Consider the following 18,579-nt stretch of genomic DNA (forward strand, 5'->3'; position numbering starts at 1 on the left):
CAGGTGCAAACCAGCGCTAATCATCCTCCTGCTACTTAAGGAGAGCAGAGGGAACCATCCAGGCGAATTGCAGTGTGGTGTGTGGAAGCTCCAACCTCGGCCTGTTCAGCTGGCTGCTCAACCTGCCAGCCTGCTCTGGAGCCTCCTCATGCACAAACACCTGCGTGGATTTCATACCGCAACTGGACGTGAGTTCAAATAGTTTTGTGCGTTTTGCTGTTTGTTGACGTTCATGCTGCTGTTAACATGTTCGCAAGAGGCTGAGAGAGACCCTGGAAAAGTGTGTGTGTGTGTGTGTGTGGAGTTGTCAGAGATTTTTGTAGAGACATGAGGGCAACTATTATTGTCGATTGGCCTGAGTTTGGGAAGAACGCCAATGTGGCTGTTTGACTGTGAATGAAAATAAAGATTCTGAGGGCCCTGACTGACAGGATTCTAATGCGTTTCGTCCGTCTTGTTGTGCTTGAGAGCCCAGAAACCCTGCCCAGCTCTCATGCAGAGTTCTGATAGTGGTGGAGGGGCTTCAGCCAACACCTTTTCGCTCGATGTATATTATTATACGTGCTCGACTTGGGGGAGGAGGAGGGGGGGGCACAGCAAGAGAATGGCCCTGACTGTTGCTACAGTGGCTCGAGTGTGAGCAGAGGCCACCGTGAGATGATGTCAGGGGGCTCTCCATCACAACGCAGGGACTGTGGGCCAATTGAATTGAATGGAATGAAATTGAAAGCATTTGTTGTCATTCTGCCTTTCAGAACAACAAAATTCAGAGCACAACTCCACTGAGTACAAAACATAAAGATAAAAAAAAAATATGCAGTAAAATACAAAGATTTAAAATGCAACAATTTAAAGTGCAGAGCATCCAGGTGCTCATGTGCCAGAGATGGAGAGACCCTTCTACCGGGTGGAGCGGTGGCAGGGTGTAGTTCTGTGGGAGTTGAGGACAGTGGTGCTGGAGGCTTGCCATGGAAGCATTGGACACGTTGGTCCTACCAGGAGCCTCCACTGTCTGCGAGTGATGGGTTCTAAGAGCCGGCTCTTTGAAGTGAATGAAGAGAGCCGTCTCCTTTATTTTATTTTTTTTGGCGAAAGCTGCACAAGATTAGTCAAGATGTGTGTCACTGTCTATCTGTGCTGAGCACTTCACTGCTGAGTGCCACAGAGTGAAGGAGAGGAAGGGAGAGACAGAGAATAATGGATGTTATGCCGTACATCCTGCAAGTAAACCAGAAAACGGGTTGATCCATATCCAGTCGCACAGTTGATGATTTAGAAACGGAAAGAACGGAATAATGAATACCATATTGCACACACACACGCTCACACGGATGCACAAGATTTGTTAGTTTTTTTTGAATGCCAATTTTGGCTAAACTAAAATGTTTTAGCTGGAAGCTGCTTTTTGTTTGTTTTGCAATTTTTTTAATTTTATTTTCATTTTAATGTTTACTGATGTGTTCTTCCACTTGTACATAGTTGTATTAGGGTGGGTGTTTGTTTTGGTATATCATATCTGCGTTCCATGTAGAGTGTATAAGTAATACCCACTTAATATTTTTGATATCATGAACGTTAATTATTAATTTTAGCACATCATTTGGTCATAAAATAAAAGAAGCAGGAGAAAATCTAAGGAGCCGCTTGGGAGCCAAAAGAGCCACTGGCTCTTAGTGAGCCGAGCCAAAAGAACCGGTTCTCTGAGAAGAGCCGGACTGCCCATCACTCCTGCTGGGGGCCTGCAGCAAAGAGATGTGGAGGTCTTCTGCTGCAGCTGCAACACATGCTCCTCTCACACAGGCCAACGACATGCAACTCTAGCATAGAGTTAATAAAGGGGCTTCATTTTGTGACCTGCCTTACTGAAAGCCACAGGCAAGTAATGACAGTGTGAAGACAGGAGGCACACGTGTCAGTCAGTGCACGTCAGGGAATCATTGATTTATTTATTTTCAAGAAATCATAACGTTGTGAAGATGTTTCAAATGAATAAAATGGAAAAACAAGACAAATTGCTTTTATCATAAAATACCTTAAAGCCACGGGCAACAAGCAGCACCTTTTATGCTTATTGACAAATCAGATGATTTGTACATAGATTGGATGAAATGCTTACGGTTGATGTAAACATATTCCTCATGTGATGGTGCCTTTATTACAATGCATGTGCTGTCCATGGCTCTGATTACATTTGGAAATGCGCTTTCGTATCGACCTGATCAACTGCACTGTCGCGGAATTTGATGCAACCTGTTGCAATATGGGAGGTTCTGTCCCACACTGCTGGCACAGTTGGACTGAGGGTCGACTGGCACAGCACCGACTGGTCTGCCAGCCCTCTTTAGAAGGTGCTTGTTGCAGGGAACCCCAGCGTGGTCAGCACCTGTACAGGCATGGCCGGGCAACACGTGACTCAGCATGGCTCTCAAATATGGGCTGTTGCTTGGTACAGAGTTCTGGCAGAACCACCCTGGAGAACTTGACGCGGCTCAGGAGTCAGTCATCGTCATATACCAGAACGTTCTTGCCTTGTCCTCCAATAGTGCCAATGCCCGTGAGTGTCACCAACGGACCAGCAAGTGTAGAAATGTTTGCACGCTAGCAAGGGAGTTGATGTGAAGCACTGCGCATATCGTCAAGTCACTTTTTGTACATCTGAACGTGAAACCGGGTGCACAGGTTTTTGCGTGTACGTACCTTTTGGTACGCGAGGTCTCTCTGTCCGTACTGCTCCTTGCCAGTTGACCGTGCGACTCGGCCCGGTGGCCTGGACCCTTTGCTTTGCCACCGGTCCAGCCGGACTACGAAGCCTGCCTAGATCTCGCCAAGTTCAAAATACTCAGCCGACTCTCTGCCTCAGTCTCCTTCTCGGCAACTTGTGCCCAACAAAACCCTCGGTCCAGTTGAACACACATGAGGAAATGAGTCGAAATATAGAATATTTATGACGTGTCCCAGCGTTTGGCGACTGAACATTTGATCCAAAAGAGGGAGCGGCATAAAAAGGCAACGGTAAAAGGCAGAACTCGGCTCTGTCAGAAGGTTAATTGTTTTTCTTGTGTGGGTGACCGCCAGCTGTCAGGCAGTGCTCATCCCCAGTGTGGCTGATTCCTCTTCAACCTCTGCCTTTTCTTTTTTGGACTTTTTACCTTTGGCCACACGACACAATGTATCAACTCCCAGAAACGCCACTGTATTTAATATTCAAGAGAAAAACACTGTTTGATTGTCAAGCAAAACATCTATTGTCGTATGTGCGATGATGATTGAATCTGGCTAATGGCCAGAATAGACTCCACACTTTGTATTCAATAGAACAATCAAAGAGCAACAGCTCCTAAAATAGTGCTGAATCAGAAAAAAACGGTAGAGGAACCAGAATGTCCTGCATGGTCTCTTCAATTCAATTGATTTCTTTATTGTCCCTGTCAGCATTGTCAATAACATAAACTGTGAAAATCAGTTTTGGGAAGCCCCACATGACAGTAAGAAAGAACGGAGGTGTAGAAAGTCCTGCCATTATTATTTTTGATGCACCTAAATAAAAGCCAAAAGACGACGGCAGATAATTCATGATAATCAAATGAAGTCAGGTATCAGCAGGAGAAGGCAAATCAAATAAAACGATAAAACTTTTTCATTTTCTTTTTTCAATAAAATATAATTCACAGAAAAGAGAATTCCTTATGATTGATAAAAATACCAATTTGATAAATCGGACACAGCAAGAGGGGATATACACACACACACACACACACACACACACACACACATCTATCTATCTATGGAGCTGTTGCTCAGAAAGTGCACCGTCAGAAGGACGGTGTTTCGATTGCGATTTTCTCCAGCGCACGTCAAAATTTCCTTGACTTTAGTGTGTTTGTGATGTCAGAAGCTCCCACCATGACTGTCTGAATGGAGCGTGTCGAGGGATGACTGTCATCTGTCGTGTAAAGCTCTAGTCAAAGCCGGCCGTCTCAAGCTTTGAATGTTCAGGGAAGTAGGAAAAAACCCTCTACATAAGTGCAGGCCGTTTCCCATGCGTCTACTTACTGGGCAACTGTCGGTGAATGCCGATAACTTTTACCAAGTCATTGTGTCAGGCTTCATGTATGGTTGCTTTGCTGCTGCTTTGCATGGCAAGTCCTCTGCTTGGGTAATTTGAGTTTGGTTTGAATCCAAGTGTCTTTGAGTATTACTGATGTTCCATGGTTTTACTGCTTGAAGACCATCGCGGTGTTGCAACACAGAGTTCAGCAAAAACAATGGGCAGCGGACCGCTGACTGTCCATGACTTGTAGCTTATTGGGGTCATGCAGAAACAATGACCAAGTTGCTAAACTTGTTTTTCATTTCCAATTATTGATCATGTTGTGGAAAAAATACTAAAGATCAACGAGGAGATGCGAAGGTCTTTTGGATCTTTATTACTGAGCTCAGGGCAAGCACACACACACACAGCAAGTGTCTGCATGGTCTTGCAAAGAAGGAACAAACTTGTACATCTTATACAGGTTGAACCGTTTACAGAAGTGGCGCTCGAGGGGTATCTGCATCCTCTGGCCACCCAGACACCCGTGGACAGGTTAACAGAACAAAGTACCTTCGTTGCCCTTTAGCCAAAAAGAGAAAATGGACGCTTATGATTACATAAACACGTGTGATGTACATATAAGGCAGTATGAATAGTAACAGGACAAAAAGTTCATGCAGAGTGCATGCTCACTTCCCCAGGTCAACTGAGAGGGCAAGAAGTGGAGAGTTGAACAGAAACCAGACAGATATGAAAAACGCTACTTGACAAGATATGAAAAAACACTCTCTGCATGTGCAGAGAAGTCACCAGGCAGGCTTTAAGGCTTTTAGGTACAATTTTCCATTACAATTATCAATTTCATATATATATATATTTTATTTAAAAAAAAATGCTCCCACTGGTTGGTCTTATATTATGCATGCCATATCGTTTTATGTTGCCATAGTTCCCGCCTCCCCACCTTGGAGGGCGGTCTGTGCAAACACTCTGTCATGGCAGAGTACACAGCACACACAGATTAGCAGGGTTATCGCCCATTTCCTCCAGAATGTGGGAACGCCCTGGAGCACCGCAGGCCTGAACCCAACTGAACACTGTGGGTTCAGCTTAGATGTGCTGTACGAGCCAGACTAACCCACACAACCATGTTGTGCTCACCTCCTCCAAATCCTGCTGTGGAACTGCGACGCCGTTCCACAAGTGTGCGACCAGGATTGTCACCAGCGAGAGGACGAGGTGCCATTCTGCTGGGACTCCCTCCCCCGCCTTCTCTCTCCAACTTAAAGTACAACAATGTTATTTCTCCACTGCTGCGACGGAGTGTTCAGTCTTCTTTGGAGGGGGCGGGCTCCGCTCTCTGCTCATCTTGGCACTTTCACTTACCGCTTCGCCCGGGGCAACCTTCAGATACGCATGATCAATGTGCAGCTCTTACTGGTCGTCACCCACCGTTGCACACATAGAATTTTCACATGTGCACTAATGAGGTCACGAAGGGACAATCGATCAAGCGCCGTGACCGACTGGCGTCTCTTGCAGTTAAGAGTTTGGTGTTGGTCCTGTTCCTGCTCCTTCAAAAGGTCACTAGAATTTGAGCTCTCATTGGAGCCTCCATTAATGCCTCAAATCTGCCTGTACTGAATCTGAAAATCTTTTTTTTTTTTTTTTTTAATGCTTTTTGATAGCACTTTAGCTCTTAATGCACAATTCTAATATTTGATGAAAATCCCCCTTTTTTTTTTTTTGCTTGGTTGTTTGGCGTATAATATATTGCAGCTTCTATCAGACTCACTTGTGAGAAACCTACGGCCCTGAATTGAATTTTCTTATTCAGACCACACAGGAAAGTGGCTTGGGTGACATATGAAGAAAAAAACTTTAATATCTGGATTTAAAAAATACGGGATCTGATTTATAAAGGTGCAGAAATGGTCAGATTTAAGCCACTTATGCCTGCAGTTTAAACATCGCCTTTGACTGTGTGACAGTATAAGAGGCACCTGTCCGAAACTTTTACACTTTAAATCCATCAAAAAGGCATCCTCAAGATTTCTGTTGTTTGTTTACGCTATCGGATCAATTGCAATAAGTCATTCTTATGCCAAGATTGTCTCTTTTAGTGAAAACATAAAGTCTGATTGTGGGGGGTGGGTGTTCTGGTTCAAAAAACCAGAACAAATGTGCAGCTGTCTCTGCAAACTGCTCTCCCTCCTTTTAATCTCACCTTTGTCGTTGAGGAGCGGCAACTATTCTGCTATTCTGTGCAAATAGTGGTCTGACCGAGTACTTTTCAGAATTTCCTTTTGATCAGGGTTAATATATATGACGACATTTTTATTCAAGCAAATTTCTGTATTTGCTGACCCTCCCTGTTGGGTCTCTGCCTGTCTTTTGGTGTTTGTGCAAAGACACCGACTTACAAGTGAGGACATCCCTGTCACCTTCATCGTCATCTCCTTCATTGTAATACACTGACACAGACACAGGACCTGGTGCTCACTTTTGATTCTCGGGTCAAAACCATTTTAAATCATCTTGATTTATTCTTTGCATTTGACACAGTGGATTATCACATCATTTTACACTGCACAGAGAACTGTGTTGGCATTAAAGACACACCTGCTCTGTTTTCTCACTTTCTTTGTTGTAGTGGAAGAATTCTTCTCCTCTGCAGCTCCAGCAACCTCTGCTGCTCCATTCTTGGTCCTTTATTTTCAAGGCATTTGCAGAGCAAATCTATTTTCCGTCTTGTATAAAGCCACCGACAACCCAAAGCCACAATATATGATGTACACTTGAATCCCACACTTGGTCGATCAGATGAGCCGGCTATAAATCACAACATTCAACGCCAGTATTTCTGCATTAGACTTCTGCAGTCCCACTGCAAGCTGGTGCTGCTATGGCTACCAGTACCTGGAGCACTTGGACGCCCTCTCCCTCTCCCTCGCTCTCCTCTCCCTTCAGTCTAAGGCATCTTTTAGCCCGACCTCCAGCACTGGAATACTCACAAAGTACAAAAGAAATTACCTGCTGCACTGCCCCGTGTGGACGAATGGTGGACTAAGTTAAATAACAACACAACAAGTAACCAAATTTCATATCACTGGGCAGTACGTTGAAGTGGCTCATCTAACTGTGGTAATGTGTTGCTTGTTGAGAGCTATGTTTGTGGATTGTTTGTAATGATTGTAATGCTACTGGGTAATAAGTGAAACGGCTTTGCTGAGTGTGGTGGATCGGCTTTTTAGATAATTGGAAGCTTTTTTTTCTGAGGCAAGCCTTGGCTTGGCCAGGAGGGATGGCGTCCCCCCCCACCTGGGATGGTGTTATCTTGCAATGCAGTTACATTTTCAGCCTCCACCCATTGATGCACCAGGGTGGGGATCCATCCCACACACTGCTCTGGGCTTTCCTCACTGCAGCGCCCAGCCATTAATAAGTCCTCCCCTACTTTACAATAGAAATGGAGTTTCTAAGTCTATAACACTACCTAGATCTGTTATAAGGGCTCCCAATGGTTATAGTTGGTTATACAAATGGTGATGAGAGAGTTAAACTCGGGTTTCTAGGTATTCGGTCAATCACTGCATTTCCATGTCAGTTTTGGCAAAAATAAAAGCGATATTTCTAAAATTTCCACAAAGTCCAATTGCGATTTGCAGTTGTTTCCATTGAATGGTGTGGAACGCATGAGCTGTAATTCTGGTCAAATCTCGTCCTGCGAGACGAGACCCCACTGTGAGGAGGACGGAGGCACAAAACATTTTGAGATGTGTCTGCATTTGCCAACAATGGTTGTTATATTTTTCTTCCTTTGATTACTTGTACCAAAAAAAAAATTCTGCCTCCTCCCCAGTCCGAGCATAACGAGCTACTGTCACTGGTCGGTGAACTGGTCACGTGACCCCATACGTCACGCCCCCGCCAAGTTTAGCGGCTTCCACCACCAGCTTTTGTTGCCATATTTAGGTTTTGCTGAGGGTCGTAGAAACGCAGCTGCTGTCTTTAAAGGTCATTTTAGTTTGTGATTTGATGAGTGATAAGTGAAGGTTTGGCAGATGAGACAATCGCCGTTGTTTCGGCGTCCAGTGAGAAAAGTATTGGTCTGTCCAGTGCTCGTTAAGGTGTCAAACCTCTCTGCTCTGTGGCCACGTCGACTCATAACGGCCGGTGGTGTCTGCGACCAAAGAGGACAAGGTTCACGCATCATGGTTTTTGTCCTCGTTTCTCTCCGCACCAACCATGTCACTGGGATTGATCAGTTTGGCCACAACCGCAACGTTAGACACAAAAAAAAACAACCTTATTCTTCCAACCAAAGTATCCCACTGACCATGCAAGAGATGTCCAAGACAGCAGCCTAGAATCTCACACTTTCTATTTGAGTTTTTTTTTTTAAGTTTGAGACTTTGACAAAAACCTTTTTCAAGCGAAAAGCAAAGGTTTGAGACTTTAGCACTGTGCGATTGGGACTTGGAGCAATGGGGAAAATCTCACAATATAAACCAAAGCACGATACCACCATGGATTTTTCCTCTTGACTGGATCTCATTTGCAGCTATAGGTAACACATGAGCCATCATTGGATTGTATCTCATAGTAACTTTAAAACCAAGTCACAATCAAAGGGTTGAAATTCAAAAACTAAGCTACAACCTAAACTGATATCTGACTTGCACAAAGCAAGACTGCGATAGAGAGAGATCAGGCACGAACTGTATGAAACAAACCTGCCTATTTGACAGAAGAGGAACTTTTCGAAGTGTTGGATAAGTGATTAACGAAGCAGCAAAAACTCCGTCAACGACTATAGCCTCACGTTTTTTCATGTATGACAATTGATGCCCCCCCCCACCCCGCTGCCCTTGATCCGTTCGCCCACTCGTGTAACACCCAGCTCCACCACACACACACGAACACACACACACAAAGCGTAGCCAAGACAGTGGGCCAGGAGCACCGACTGTCCGTTTCAAACAGGAAAAGATTCTGTTTCTGCGTGTGTCTTGGCAAACTACACCCTTGTTTCCTCGTCCCTCGGCAGAAACTATTCCACAGTGAGGCAGAAACAACAAGGCGTACGAGACAGAAACTAGGCAACGGCAGCTGATGAGAGTGAGGTATCTGTCAAAGCCGCGCTGCTCGTCTTACACAATTCCTTTGGAGGAGGCTGACGGTAAGTGTTGTGAAGTATATTTTGGCTTGTGGTGTGTGGATGAGTATTTATTTATTTTTTTTGGTGGGGGGGGGGCTTTTGTTAATTTGCGACTGCATGTGTCTGAACGGGCTTCTTGTCATTGACCTAAAAACAGTGTGAGAGCCTGCCAGTGTTCCTTAAATCCTACTCTTCTCCTTTCCCCCAGTCTGTGTCTTCCAGTGCACACACACACACTCTCACACGTACGTGGTCTTACGCTCCTGTTACTAAGGGAGAGTGTGAGTGTGCGTGCACTCGAAATCAGTTGCGGTCTCAATTTAAACATCTTACAGACTCACAAATGCTGTTCCTGCCAACAGAGATGAGAGCACGCTGCTCAGTCTCCCGCTCCTCCTCCTCCTCCTCCTCTCTCCCTCCAGCTCTCCTTCATCAGGCCCTCCGCTATACTTTGAGCTACCCATGGGATATCATTAGTGTTATTACCATATTGCCATAAATGAGTGTGTGGGCATGTGTGTGTGTGTGTGTGTGTCTGTGTGCACATGTATAGATATCTTTGCGTGCGAGCGTGGCAGAGGTGGTGAGATGACCAATCTCACAATGTGAAGTTGGTAGAACTGTGATGAGTGAACGATTACAGAGGCTTCCTATCGCAGTGGTTCTCCGCTGGTGGGGCCTCAGGACCCACATCATGAAGTTGCGACCAAAGTCTATGTCATAGCACTAAAAATGCGAGCCCACTTTCTACCATGTTTGGTTAGTGTTGTAGAACTGGAGGTTGGTCTTGGTCTCAGAACACTTTTCAAGGGCCTCGGTCTCGCCTCGGACTCGGAGGCATTTTTTACTGGGTCTGGGTCTGGGTCTTGGACTGGACGGACTGGGAATTTTTTCGATCGAGACCAGTCAAGACTCGGCCAACACTGTAATAACACGATAATAACAGAAAATAATCCAGCTGCTGCTGTTTTTACGCTCTGTTGGTGACACCCAGAGTGACACCCTGCCCCCTTAGTTCTTAGTTCATTGATTTTTTTTTTTTTTAATTCTATGAAGCAAAGTTTTTTCTTTTTCTTTTAATGGTTCAAAATAGTTGGCAAAGCAGCAAAACATTGAAGAAAATATTAAAAGATACGTTGCTGAAAAGAGATGTTGCTGTTGGATTCAGAAGCAAAATTGAATTTAAAAAAAGACACGGGTCATTTTTTTCAGTTTTGTTATTTTACATTGATATCTAAAGTCTTGGTCTGGTCTCCATCTCGACACTCTCTGGTCTTGATAATGTCTTGGTCTGGGTTAGTGTAGTGGTCTTGACTATTGCAAAAATAAATGCCCAACCTGCTCTCTATAAATGCACATATTTTAAAATCTCAAACTGCCCACGACGCCGCAACCCAAACAAAGCGGCTCCGCGACCCACCAGTTGAGAAACGGCGTCTTATTAGACCTGACGTAGGATGTTTTGGTTTTTTCTTTCAATTTATTCCTGCATCCTGTGGCTCCTTTTTTATACCAAGTCGTAAACAGCGTGGAAAGGTGGAGTGAGCCGAGGTGCTGGTGTTGAATCACCCTTGCAGAGGCAGAGTGATGTTACATCACCAGATCTCTCCTGAAGGGCTGAGGGTTAAGCATAATTACGGCTGCTGCTTTCATGTCTTCTCTTTGCCTCTGCTTGTCTCTGCTGCCACTGCTGGCCTTTTCCTTTCCTTCTCAAAGGAGACTCTGCTCCTCTGGGTGGGGGGGGGCTCCAGACCTGGACAAACAGGATGCAGATTCATCATGCGTGCTCACACGCATGTGCGCACACACACACACACACACGCACTGGCACATGTGCGCCACACATTTGCAATGGGTTTAGCTGATTTATTTTTTTAACATTTATTTATTTTTTTTGTTTTGCGTATTGAACCTTTATGTCTCGCATAAACATAGATATCATCTACACTCTGACACATGAGGAAAATTCTCACGTCAACACAATTTTTGGCTAATTTTTGTGTGAACTCAGATTGCGTTTTTCAATATTGAAATATTTATTCATTATTTTGTTTTTTATCAAGTGCCCGACATCTCTGTAGACACCCAATCAACTTCAAACTTTACATTACACTCACTTTCAAAACACGGCCGTCCGTCACCTCACCGATGAAGTCCTTCTGACGCATTTTTCAATTTGTTGATACTGAAGTTTGCAAAAAGTTCATGCCCCCTTTTCCACATTTTCTCACATTGCAACAACACATATTAGTAGATATCCGTGAATACATTTATATTTATTGACATTTTTTGCACTTGAAAGAAAATTACAATGACCCGTTCTTTGCAGCGTAAGGAACATAGCAGACAGGTCAGGGATGAAGTTGTGGAGAAGCATAAAGAAGGGTTGGTGATAAAAAGATTTCCCAGGCGTTCAACATCTCACAGAGCACTGCGCAATCTATTGTCTGAAAATGAAAGTTTGCACAGCACACGTTGAAGATTGAACTTTTTGGTCTAAGTTCAAAACGCAATGTGTGATGGAAAACTATGTGTGTGTATATACAGGAAGTACCCGAATAATTAGAATATCAAGTAAAAGTTGTTTTATTTTGGCAGTTTAACATCAAAGATGAAAGCAACACATTTTATTGAGCCATTCCACGCAAATTGACGTCTCAAGCACTTCCTTGTTGTAACTTTGCTGATTAAGATTTTCAGCTTATTAAAACCACAAAGCCACAAAGCCACAAACTCAGAAAATTAGAATACTTGAGAAAAGCTTCAGTTTTGTACCTTCAAAGAGTCCAAAGAATCCAAAACACCTGCAAAAGGCTCCTGAGCCTTTAACAAGTCTGTGTTGGGTTGTTGGCTCAGAAGAGTTCACACACGGGCAAACACAACAAGCTTCTCAGGAGATTCTCATTTTCTGGGCAGCACTGTGTATAGGGAACGTTTGGCTGATTTCAGACACAGCAAAATATAAAATAAAACAGGAAGCGAGGACAAAAACAGGAAACACAAAACTTGAGCAATGGGGGGGCGGGGGGTTGACGACAATGCGGCCGTCTTTGCTTTCTTCTCAAATGTGTCTGCTGTAATGTGGCTTTGTTGGGCTGTCAGATGACACCCACTCAAAAAGAATCATGTCACATCTTTAGGCCCTGCAGGATTCAGGCACATTGAGGTCAATAAGATCATATTTAATTGAGAAAACACACACACACGCACACCTGACATGGGAATTTCAAAGTCAAAGTAAGCAGAGCAGCGATGGTGGCGACCCCAGAGTTTGGAATTACTGTGGCAATTTGACAACTCTTTCAAAGTGATTCACGTCTTTTTGCACCAACATGTTACACACATGTTATTCATGTTATTTATATTTTTTACAATGTAAATCTTGGTGCAAGCCTCGTTCCTTTAAAGTTGGTAAGCTTTGTGTTGAGAACATTGTAGGTTTTTATTTTAGTGAGAAATCATCAGCATAGCAAGGTAACTAGCCTGCTAAGAGTAAACTGTTCAACACTGAATTAAAAAAAAAAAAAAAAATTAAAAGAATTCTGACTCAGTTTTACGATAAATATATTATTTGCATCGAAGATGGTGTCATTTTTTTTTTTTTTTTTTAAAGAAATGGATGCATTATGCATATGATCAATTATGGTCAAAGCAGATGAGCGCCCCCTGGAGATTTCTTCTCACTGGGCAGTTTCTCCTGGCCACTGTCGCCCCCTGCTGCTCTGGAGGGCCCAGTTGGTTTGAGGCGCCTTTGGTTGTGATTTTTAGTGCTGCACAAATAGTTGTGTTGAATGTTGAAGTCGAAGTTGAATTAAAATATATTCAATCTAAACACACCTTTTGCGTTGCAAAAGCCAGGCCTGGTCCCGTGTGATTCTAATAAAACTGATTTTGTTTGGAATAACTGAGGATCTAAAAACGTGAACCTTTTCATGAAAAAAAAAAGAGGTAAAAGAATCCGGCGTAAAACAAAACATCTTCGATGCATCAGTGTGCCTGGTTGTGCAAGACGGTGCGCATGCATTTCTACGTTTACAGCTTTCAGTGGATATTAATTGGGTCAGAAAGAATAGAAGCTACTGCACCAGGCAGTACAAGCATGTGCATGGACTTTGTATTAGCACGCTTTCACTGTCTGTACAGACAGAATGCATCACAACTACTAGTGTGGTCTGGAGTTAAATTACCCGTCTGTGACAGACGGGTAATTAAAGTGATCCGTGCAGCCCGGCTTAATCCTGCGCTCCTCACTCGCTGCACTTTGACTCTGATTTGCTGTTGATTGCATAGGAAGGTCGTTGCTAATGAGTAATTGAGGTGATGACGGTGAAGATACTACACTGTACAACTACACTTTTTAGACAAAGCAAAATTCCTATTTGAGAGCAGTTTTATAATGGGGTTTGTAGGTCATTTATATAACAGAGAGGCCAGGGTTTTTTTTTTTTCAAAAAAAAAAATGAATAAATAAAGAAACATTATTAACTGCACATACAAAGTGAATGAGAAAGTTCAAAATCATTTCTCCATCAAAGCAACTTGACCTTTGTGCATCTTGTCATGTACAACTGCTACCTGATTTTGCACTGTGCAAGCTTCCTCGCAGCAGCAGGGGACAGGAGAGGGAGTTGGCGGTTTGCCGCCTGTCGCCCGCAGCTCTTTGTGTATCAGCTGACTGTGGCTTCTCCCCCTTGTGCCATTACTTCCTGCATTATTCAAAACCAATCCCTTGTCAAGAATGCTGAAGATTCCTTGTGTTGCAGATGCATTTTTGATGATCACTTGTGGTTGCCTTTAACCTTTATGACAAATTCTTTTTCTCACATTTGACTGCTTCAGAAAGGGAAAAAAAAAAAAAAGCTGCTGTCGCTCTGCAACAGTTGAAATCTCTTAAAGGGATGGCGCAGAATTTTTGGGCATTGGACCTCATTTTCAGGTTTTCCAGGGTGCTGTTTATCAGTGGAGACCCTTAAAACACATTTCATCCTTCTAGTCTGAGGTAAATAAATCACAAGACTATTAATGTAATGTTGACATGAGGGACGAGTGTTTAGCGCGATCATAGTTGCACTTCTTGGAGTTGGTGGACTACAGCGGACTGATGTGACCGTGGAGTTAAAGAAGTATTTGGCAGCCACCGATTCTGCAAGTTGTCCCACTTCACAAGATGAGACGAGTCTGTAATGTTCATCATAGATACATTATTTCAACTGTGAGAGACAGAATGTAAAAAAAAAAAAAAAAAAATCTGAGAAATCTCATTGTATGATTTGTAAAGAATTCCTTTGTATAATGGTGCGCAAGTATTTAGCACCAATAGAGAATCTGTGGCGGGAGTTGAAAGTCTGTGTTGCCCAGCGACACCCTCAACATATCATCACAGCTCCTGAGACCGTCTGCATCGGAGAATGGGCCTAAATAAATAGCAGCTACAGTGAGTGCAAACCTGGGGAAGACCTACAGGACACGTTTGACCTGTCCTTGCCAACCAGGGTCACATTACAAGGTATCGAGGGGAACTTTTGTTATTGATCAAATACTTATTTTCTGCACCATTACAAATACATTCTTTACAAATCATACAATGTGATTTCTGTTTTTTTTTAATTTATTTAAAAATATTTTTTTTTTTTACATTCTGTCTCCCGCAGTTGAAGTGTCCCTGTGATGAACTTTACACACCTGAACTTTTTTTAAGTGGGACAACTTGCAGAATCGGCGGCTGCCAAATACTTTGTAGCCCCGCTGTGTAACCTGGACTAGCGGCTCTTTTATTCACCTGCTGCTGTCATTGGACCCGAAAATTTGTTGAAGCGATGAATTCAGATAAATAGCCCACTAGCTAACTTGGAAATGAGGTTCCGTGGCCGAAATGCTGAACCACTCCTTTAATTTTAGGGGCGAAGCACTGTGATGTCAACTTCCACCACTGTCTGTCTGTCTGTCTATGAAAGCCAGGCATAGGTAGAAGTACACTGTCGTCATGTGTTAAAACAACAGTAAATGTGATGGGGTGGGGGGGTGGGGTGGGTGTGCATTGTCTCGTTCAGACCTTCAGATTGTTGCTGATGTGTCTCTTTCAGGTCTCTGCAGCACCAACTGCGCGCGCCTCCTGGCTGGCGCCACTGCACATTAAGAATGGACTCACACCTTTTGAAATCCATCAGTGTGACACTTCATTATGCATTCATACCCGGTGGAGAAATTAAGAGGTCAGGGGTTAGGGTCAGTGGTCGGCCAGAATAAGCGCTGGTGGAAACAGATGTAAATGATTTAGTGCGTGATTCATGGACACTCCGGCGAGCTCTGTTCTATTTACTGGGAGCATATGGAGTCGGGCAAGGCAGGAGGAGGGACGCTGCTCTGCGATTGGCTGCTCTGCGATTGGCTGTTCTGCTGCACTTCCTTTCCTCACACTGACCCCATGTGCCTCTTATCCCCCCTAATTCCTAATTACCCAATCGTGCATAATTCAGGTCAGGAGGGCACGGTTCATTTCCAACGTCGGCTATCACCTACAGCCATATAAATACAGATTACAGGCTTTATGTAATTCGCTGTAGTCTGCAGTGCTATACTAATGTGACATATGATATAAGCCAGAGAACTTACAAATGCATGCTCCTTGTAAAAAAAAAAAAAAAAAAAAAAAAACCCAAGCCAAAAGGTCCGCCTCTATGTTCGCACGGAGGGCGGTGTGCATTTTATGGCCCCGCCAGTGTTTCAACGTGGACGGTGCTCTTCCACTCCGCTTATTCATCATCCGTCCATCTGCTGCTGCTCCGGCCCCCTCGGTCAAGTTTTAGACCCTATTGTGGCCCACCAGTCAGAGTTTGCCCAGCCCTGGTCTAGAATGAGAGCTTTTGTTTCACCGCCTCATCCCCACAGCCATGCAGAACTTTTGCAACCACCGTGAGTGAGACGAGTGTATTTTTAGTGCCGGGCTCAGACTTTAAAGGTTTTCATGCATTTTGTTCATGCTTGGCATGCCGTAACTTCCTGTGAAATTATTCCTCGTTGATTCATCTTTGTAATTTTATGGAGCAAAGTTGTTGTTTTTGTTATGAAAATGGATAAAAAAAAAAAAAAAAGCTGAAAAAGCTGAAAAATGTTATTTTTACATTTTCCAAAGATACCTTCCTGAATATAAATCTTTCTCTTCCATTTATGTAGAAGCAAAGTTGATTTTTTTTTTTTTTTTTTAAGATACTGGTAGTTTGTTCTGTTTTGGTGTGATTTTTCTTTGACACAGAAAGTCTTGGTCTGGCTGTTGAGGTCTTGACTCCAACACCGCAGCGCGGCCGCATTTCAGGCAGTTTGGTCGAGAACTTTTGCCGCTTTGAGTTTGGATCGTAGCGGCACCACTTCACCATCTCTGCTCCCCGAATGGCAGAGCATCTCACGTGCATGCAGGGCTAATCTGCGCAGCGTCCAGTGCCATGAAAAAGCACCACCTCTCTCTCTCTCTCTCTCTCTCTCTCTCTCTCTCTCTCTCTCTCTCTCTCTCTCTCTCTCTCTCTCCCCTCTGCTCAGCACCGGAACAGCTGGCCGCCGCCGGTCGCTTCAGTTCAGTGGGAAAAATAAAGCAGGCGACGGATTGCGGGTGATTGAGGCACATTTAGGGAAGAGGGAGAAAGAGAGGATAGAGGGAAGCTGAATTCCACTGAATTAATCGCCGTCTGTTCCACGGTGAGTGAGAGAACGGGAGAGAGAGGGAAAGAAGGAGCGAGAGAGAGAGAGGAAACTAGGGAGAGAGAGGGAAAGAAGGGGAGAGAGAGAGGAAACAAGGGAGAGAGGGAGAGAGAGAGGGGAGAGAGGGAGAGAGGGAGAGAGAGAGAGGGGGGGGAGAGGGAGAGGGGAAGGAGAGTGAGAGGGAGGAAGAAAGAGAGAGGAGAAAGAGGAAACAAGGGAGAAAGAGGGAGGGAGGGAGAGAGGGAGGGAGAGGGAGAGAGAGTGGGGGGAAGGGGTAGGGAGAGAGGGAGGAAGAAAGAAAGAGAGCGAGAGAGAAGGAGAGAGGAAACAAGGGAGAACGAGGGAGGGAGAGAGTGAGGGAGAGAGAGCGGGAGAGGGAGGGGGGGAGAGAGAGTGGGGAGGGGGGAGAGAGAGGGGGGAGAGGGTGAGAGAGTGGGGAGAGAGAGGGAGAGAGGGAGGGAGAGAGAGAGAGTGGGGAGAGAGAGAGAAAGGAGGGAGAGAGAGGGAGAGAGAGAGAGAGAGAGTGGGGAGAGAGAGAGAGAGAGAGAGAGGGGAGGGTGAGGTAGAGGCTGACGCAGTGTGAGAGGAACCGCGAGGAGAGGAGAGGGTCGGAGAGCCGCGAGGAGGCAGCACGGCATCCGCACGCGCCGTCTCACATCTCCAGAGAGAGAGAGAGAGAGAGAGAGAGAGAGGGAGAGAGAGGAAAAGAGAGAGAGAAAACCCAACCCGGACCCGCGCGTTTCGACGCGCTCCCTAAATTTGACCGATTGTCTGCTGCCCCCCACCCCCCCACCCCCCACCACACCTACACCGCCCCCCCCCCTCGCGAGGAGGGACCTCAGAGGAAACACGTGCCAGCCGAGCATTTTAGCCGAGACCAGAGAGCCCGCGCGCGCCAAGCCAAGCCAAGCGAGCCGCACCGCGCGAGGGACTTCGAGCTTCGACTCCACATCCTCCTCCTCCTCCTCCTCATCTGTCCATGTTGACGACCAGAGCAGGTAACACCATCACTGTGAGTGTTGTGAGCGTTGTGATTGGCTGTTTGCGTTGCACCGCCGTCGCCGTCACAGCCGGACTCGTTGTTGCGTCTGTCGGCAACTTTGACTGTGAACCTCCGCTGCTGCTCGGACCTTCCTGCCTGCGGCTCTGATTCACCGCCACTGACCCCTTGTCTTTGCCCCCCGCCGCCCCTCCGTGTTGAGGAGGGGGTGGGGGTCTGGCTGGTCCCCCATCCCTGTGTGTCCGTCCGCTCGTTCGGGCTCAGTTCTAGATCCAGATCCTTCCCTCCTTCCCTCCTTCCTTCCTTCCTTCCTTCCTTCCTTTAGTCCTCGCGATCGCTCCAGCTGTTGTCCGCGCCCCAACAGAAATCCAATGCGTTTCTGTTGTGAACATTTGACCATTTGGGTTTTGGGTCGGTCGGTCGGTCGGTCATCTTCGAGTCCAGCGTGTGGTCCATGGGACGCAAGCAGCAGTGTGAGCGCGGGGGCCCGGCGGGCTGAGCGGGTTCAGCACCTCGGACAGAGGCTCCATCCGCGCGCTCTTCTGCTGGGGCTGCAGACGGCATAATAACACGCAGCCTCATCTGCACTGTGTGTGTGTGTGTGTGTGTGTGTGTGTGTGTGTGTGTGTGTGTGTGTGTGTGTGTGTGTGTGTGTGTGTGTGTGTGTGTGTGTTCTTGTCAGCCCGGTTTCCA

General features: G+C 45.4%; 1 long non-coding RNA gene across 2 annotated transcripts in view; it reads left to right on the forward strand.

Annotated features, from left to right (window-relative positions):
- Positions 1-121: 121 nt before the first annotated feature.
- Positions 122-18,579, forward strand: part of LOC142879963 (uncharacterized) — a 93,858-nt gene continuing 75,400 nt past the window's right edge. Inside the window, exon 1 of one of the 2 annotated variants that reach the window (XR_012925363.1) lies at positions 122-188. This is a non-coding gene — a long non-coding RNA (uncharacterized LOC142879963). Of the gene's footprint in view, positions 189-17,492; positions 17,885-18,579 lie in introns of those variants that run through there. The other variant, XR_012925362.1, reaches the window with a different exon arrangement.

The sequence above is a fragment of the Nelusetta ayraudi genome, unplaced genomic scaffold (genome assembly GCF_046127955.1).
Source record: "Nelusetta ayraudi isolate G7.1 ecotype Tasmania unplaced genomic scaffold, CSIRO-AGI_Nayr_v1 ptg000006l, whole genome shotgun sequence".
Taxonomy (NCBI): domain Eukaryota; kingdom Metazoa; phylum Chordata; class Actinopteri; order Tetraodontiformes; family Monacanthidae; genus Nelusetta; species Nelusetta ayraudi.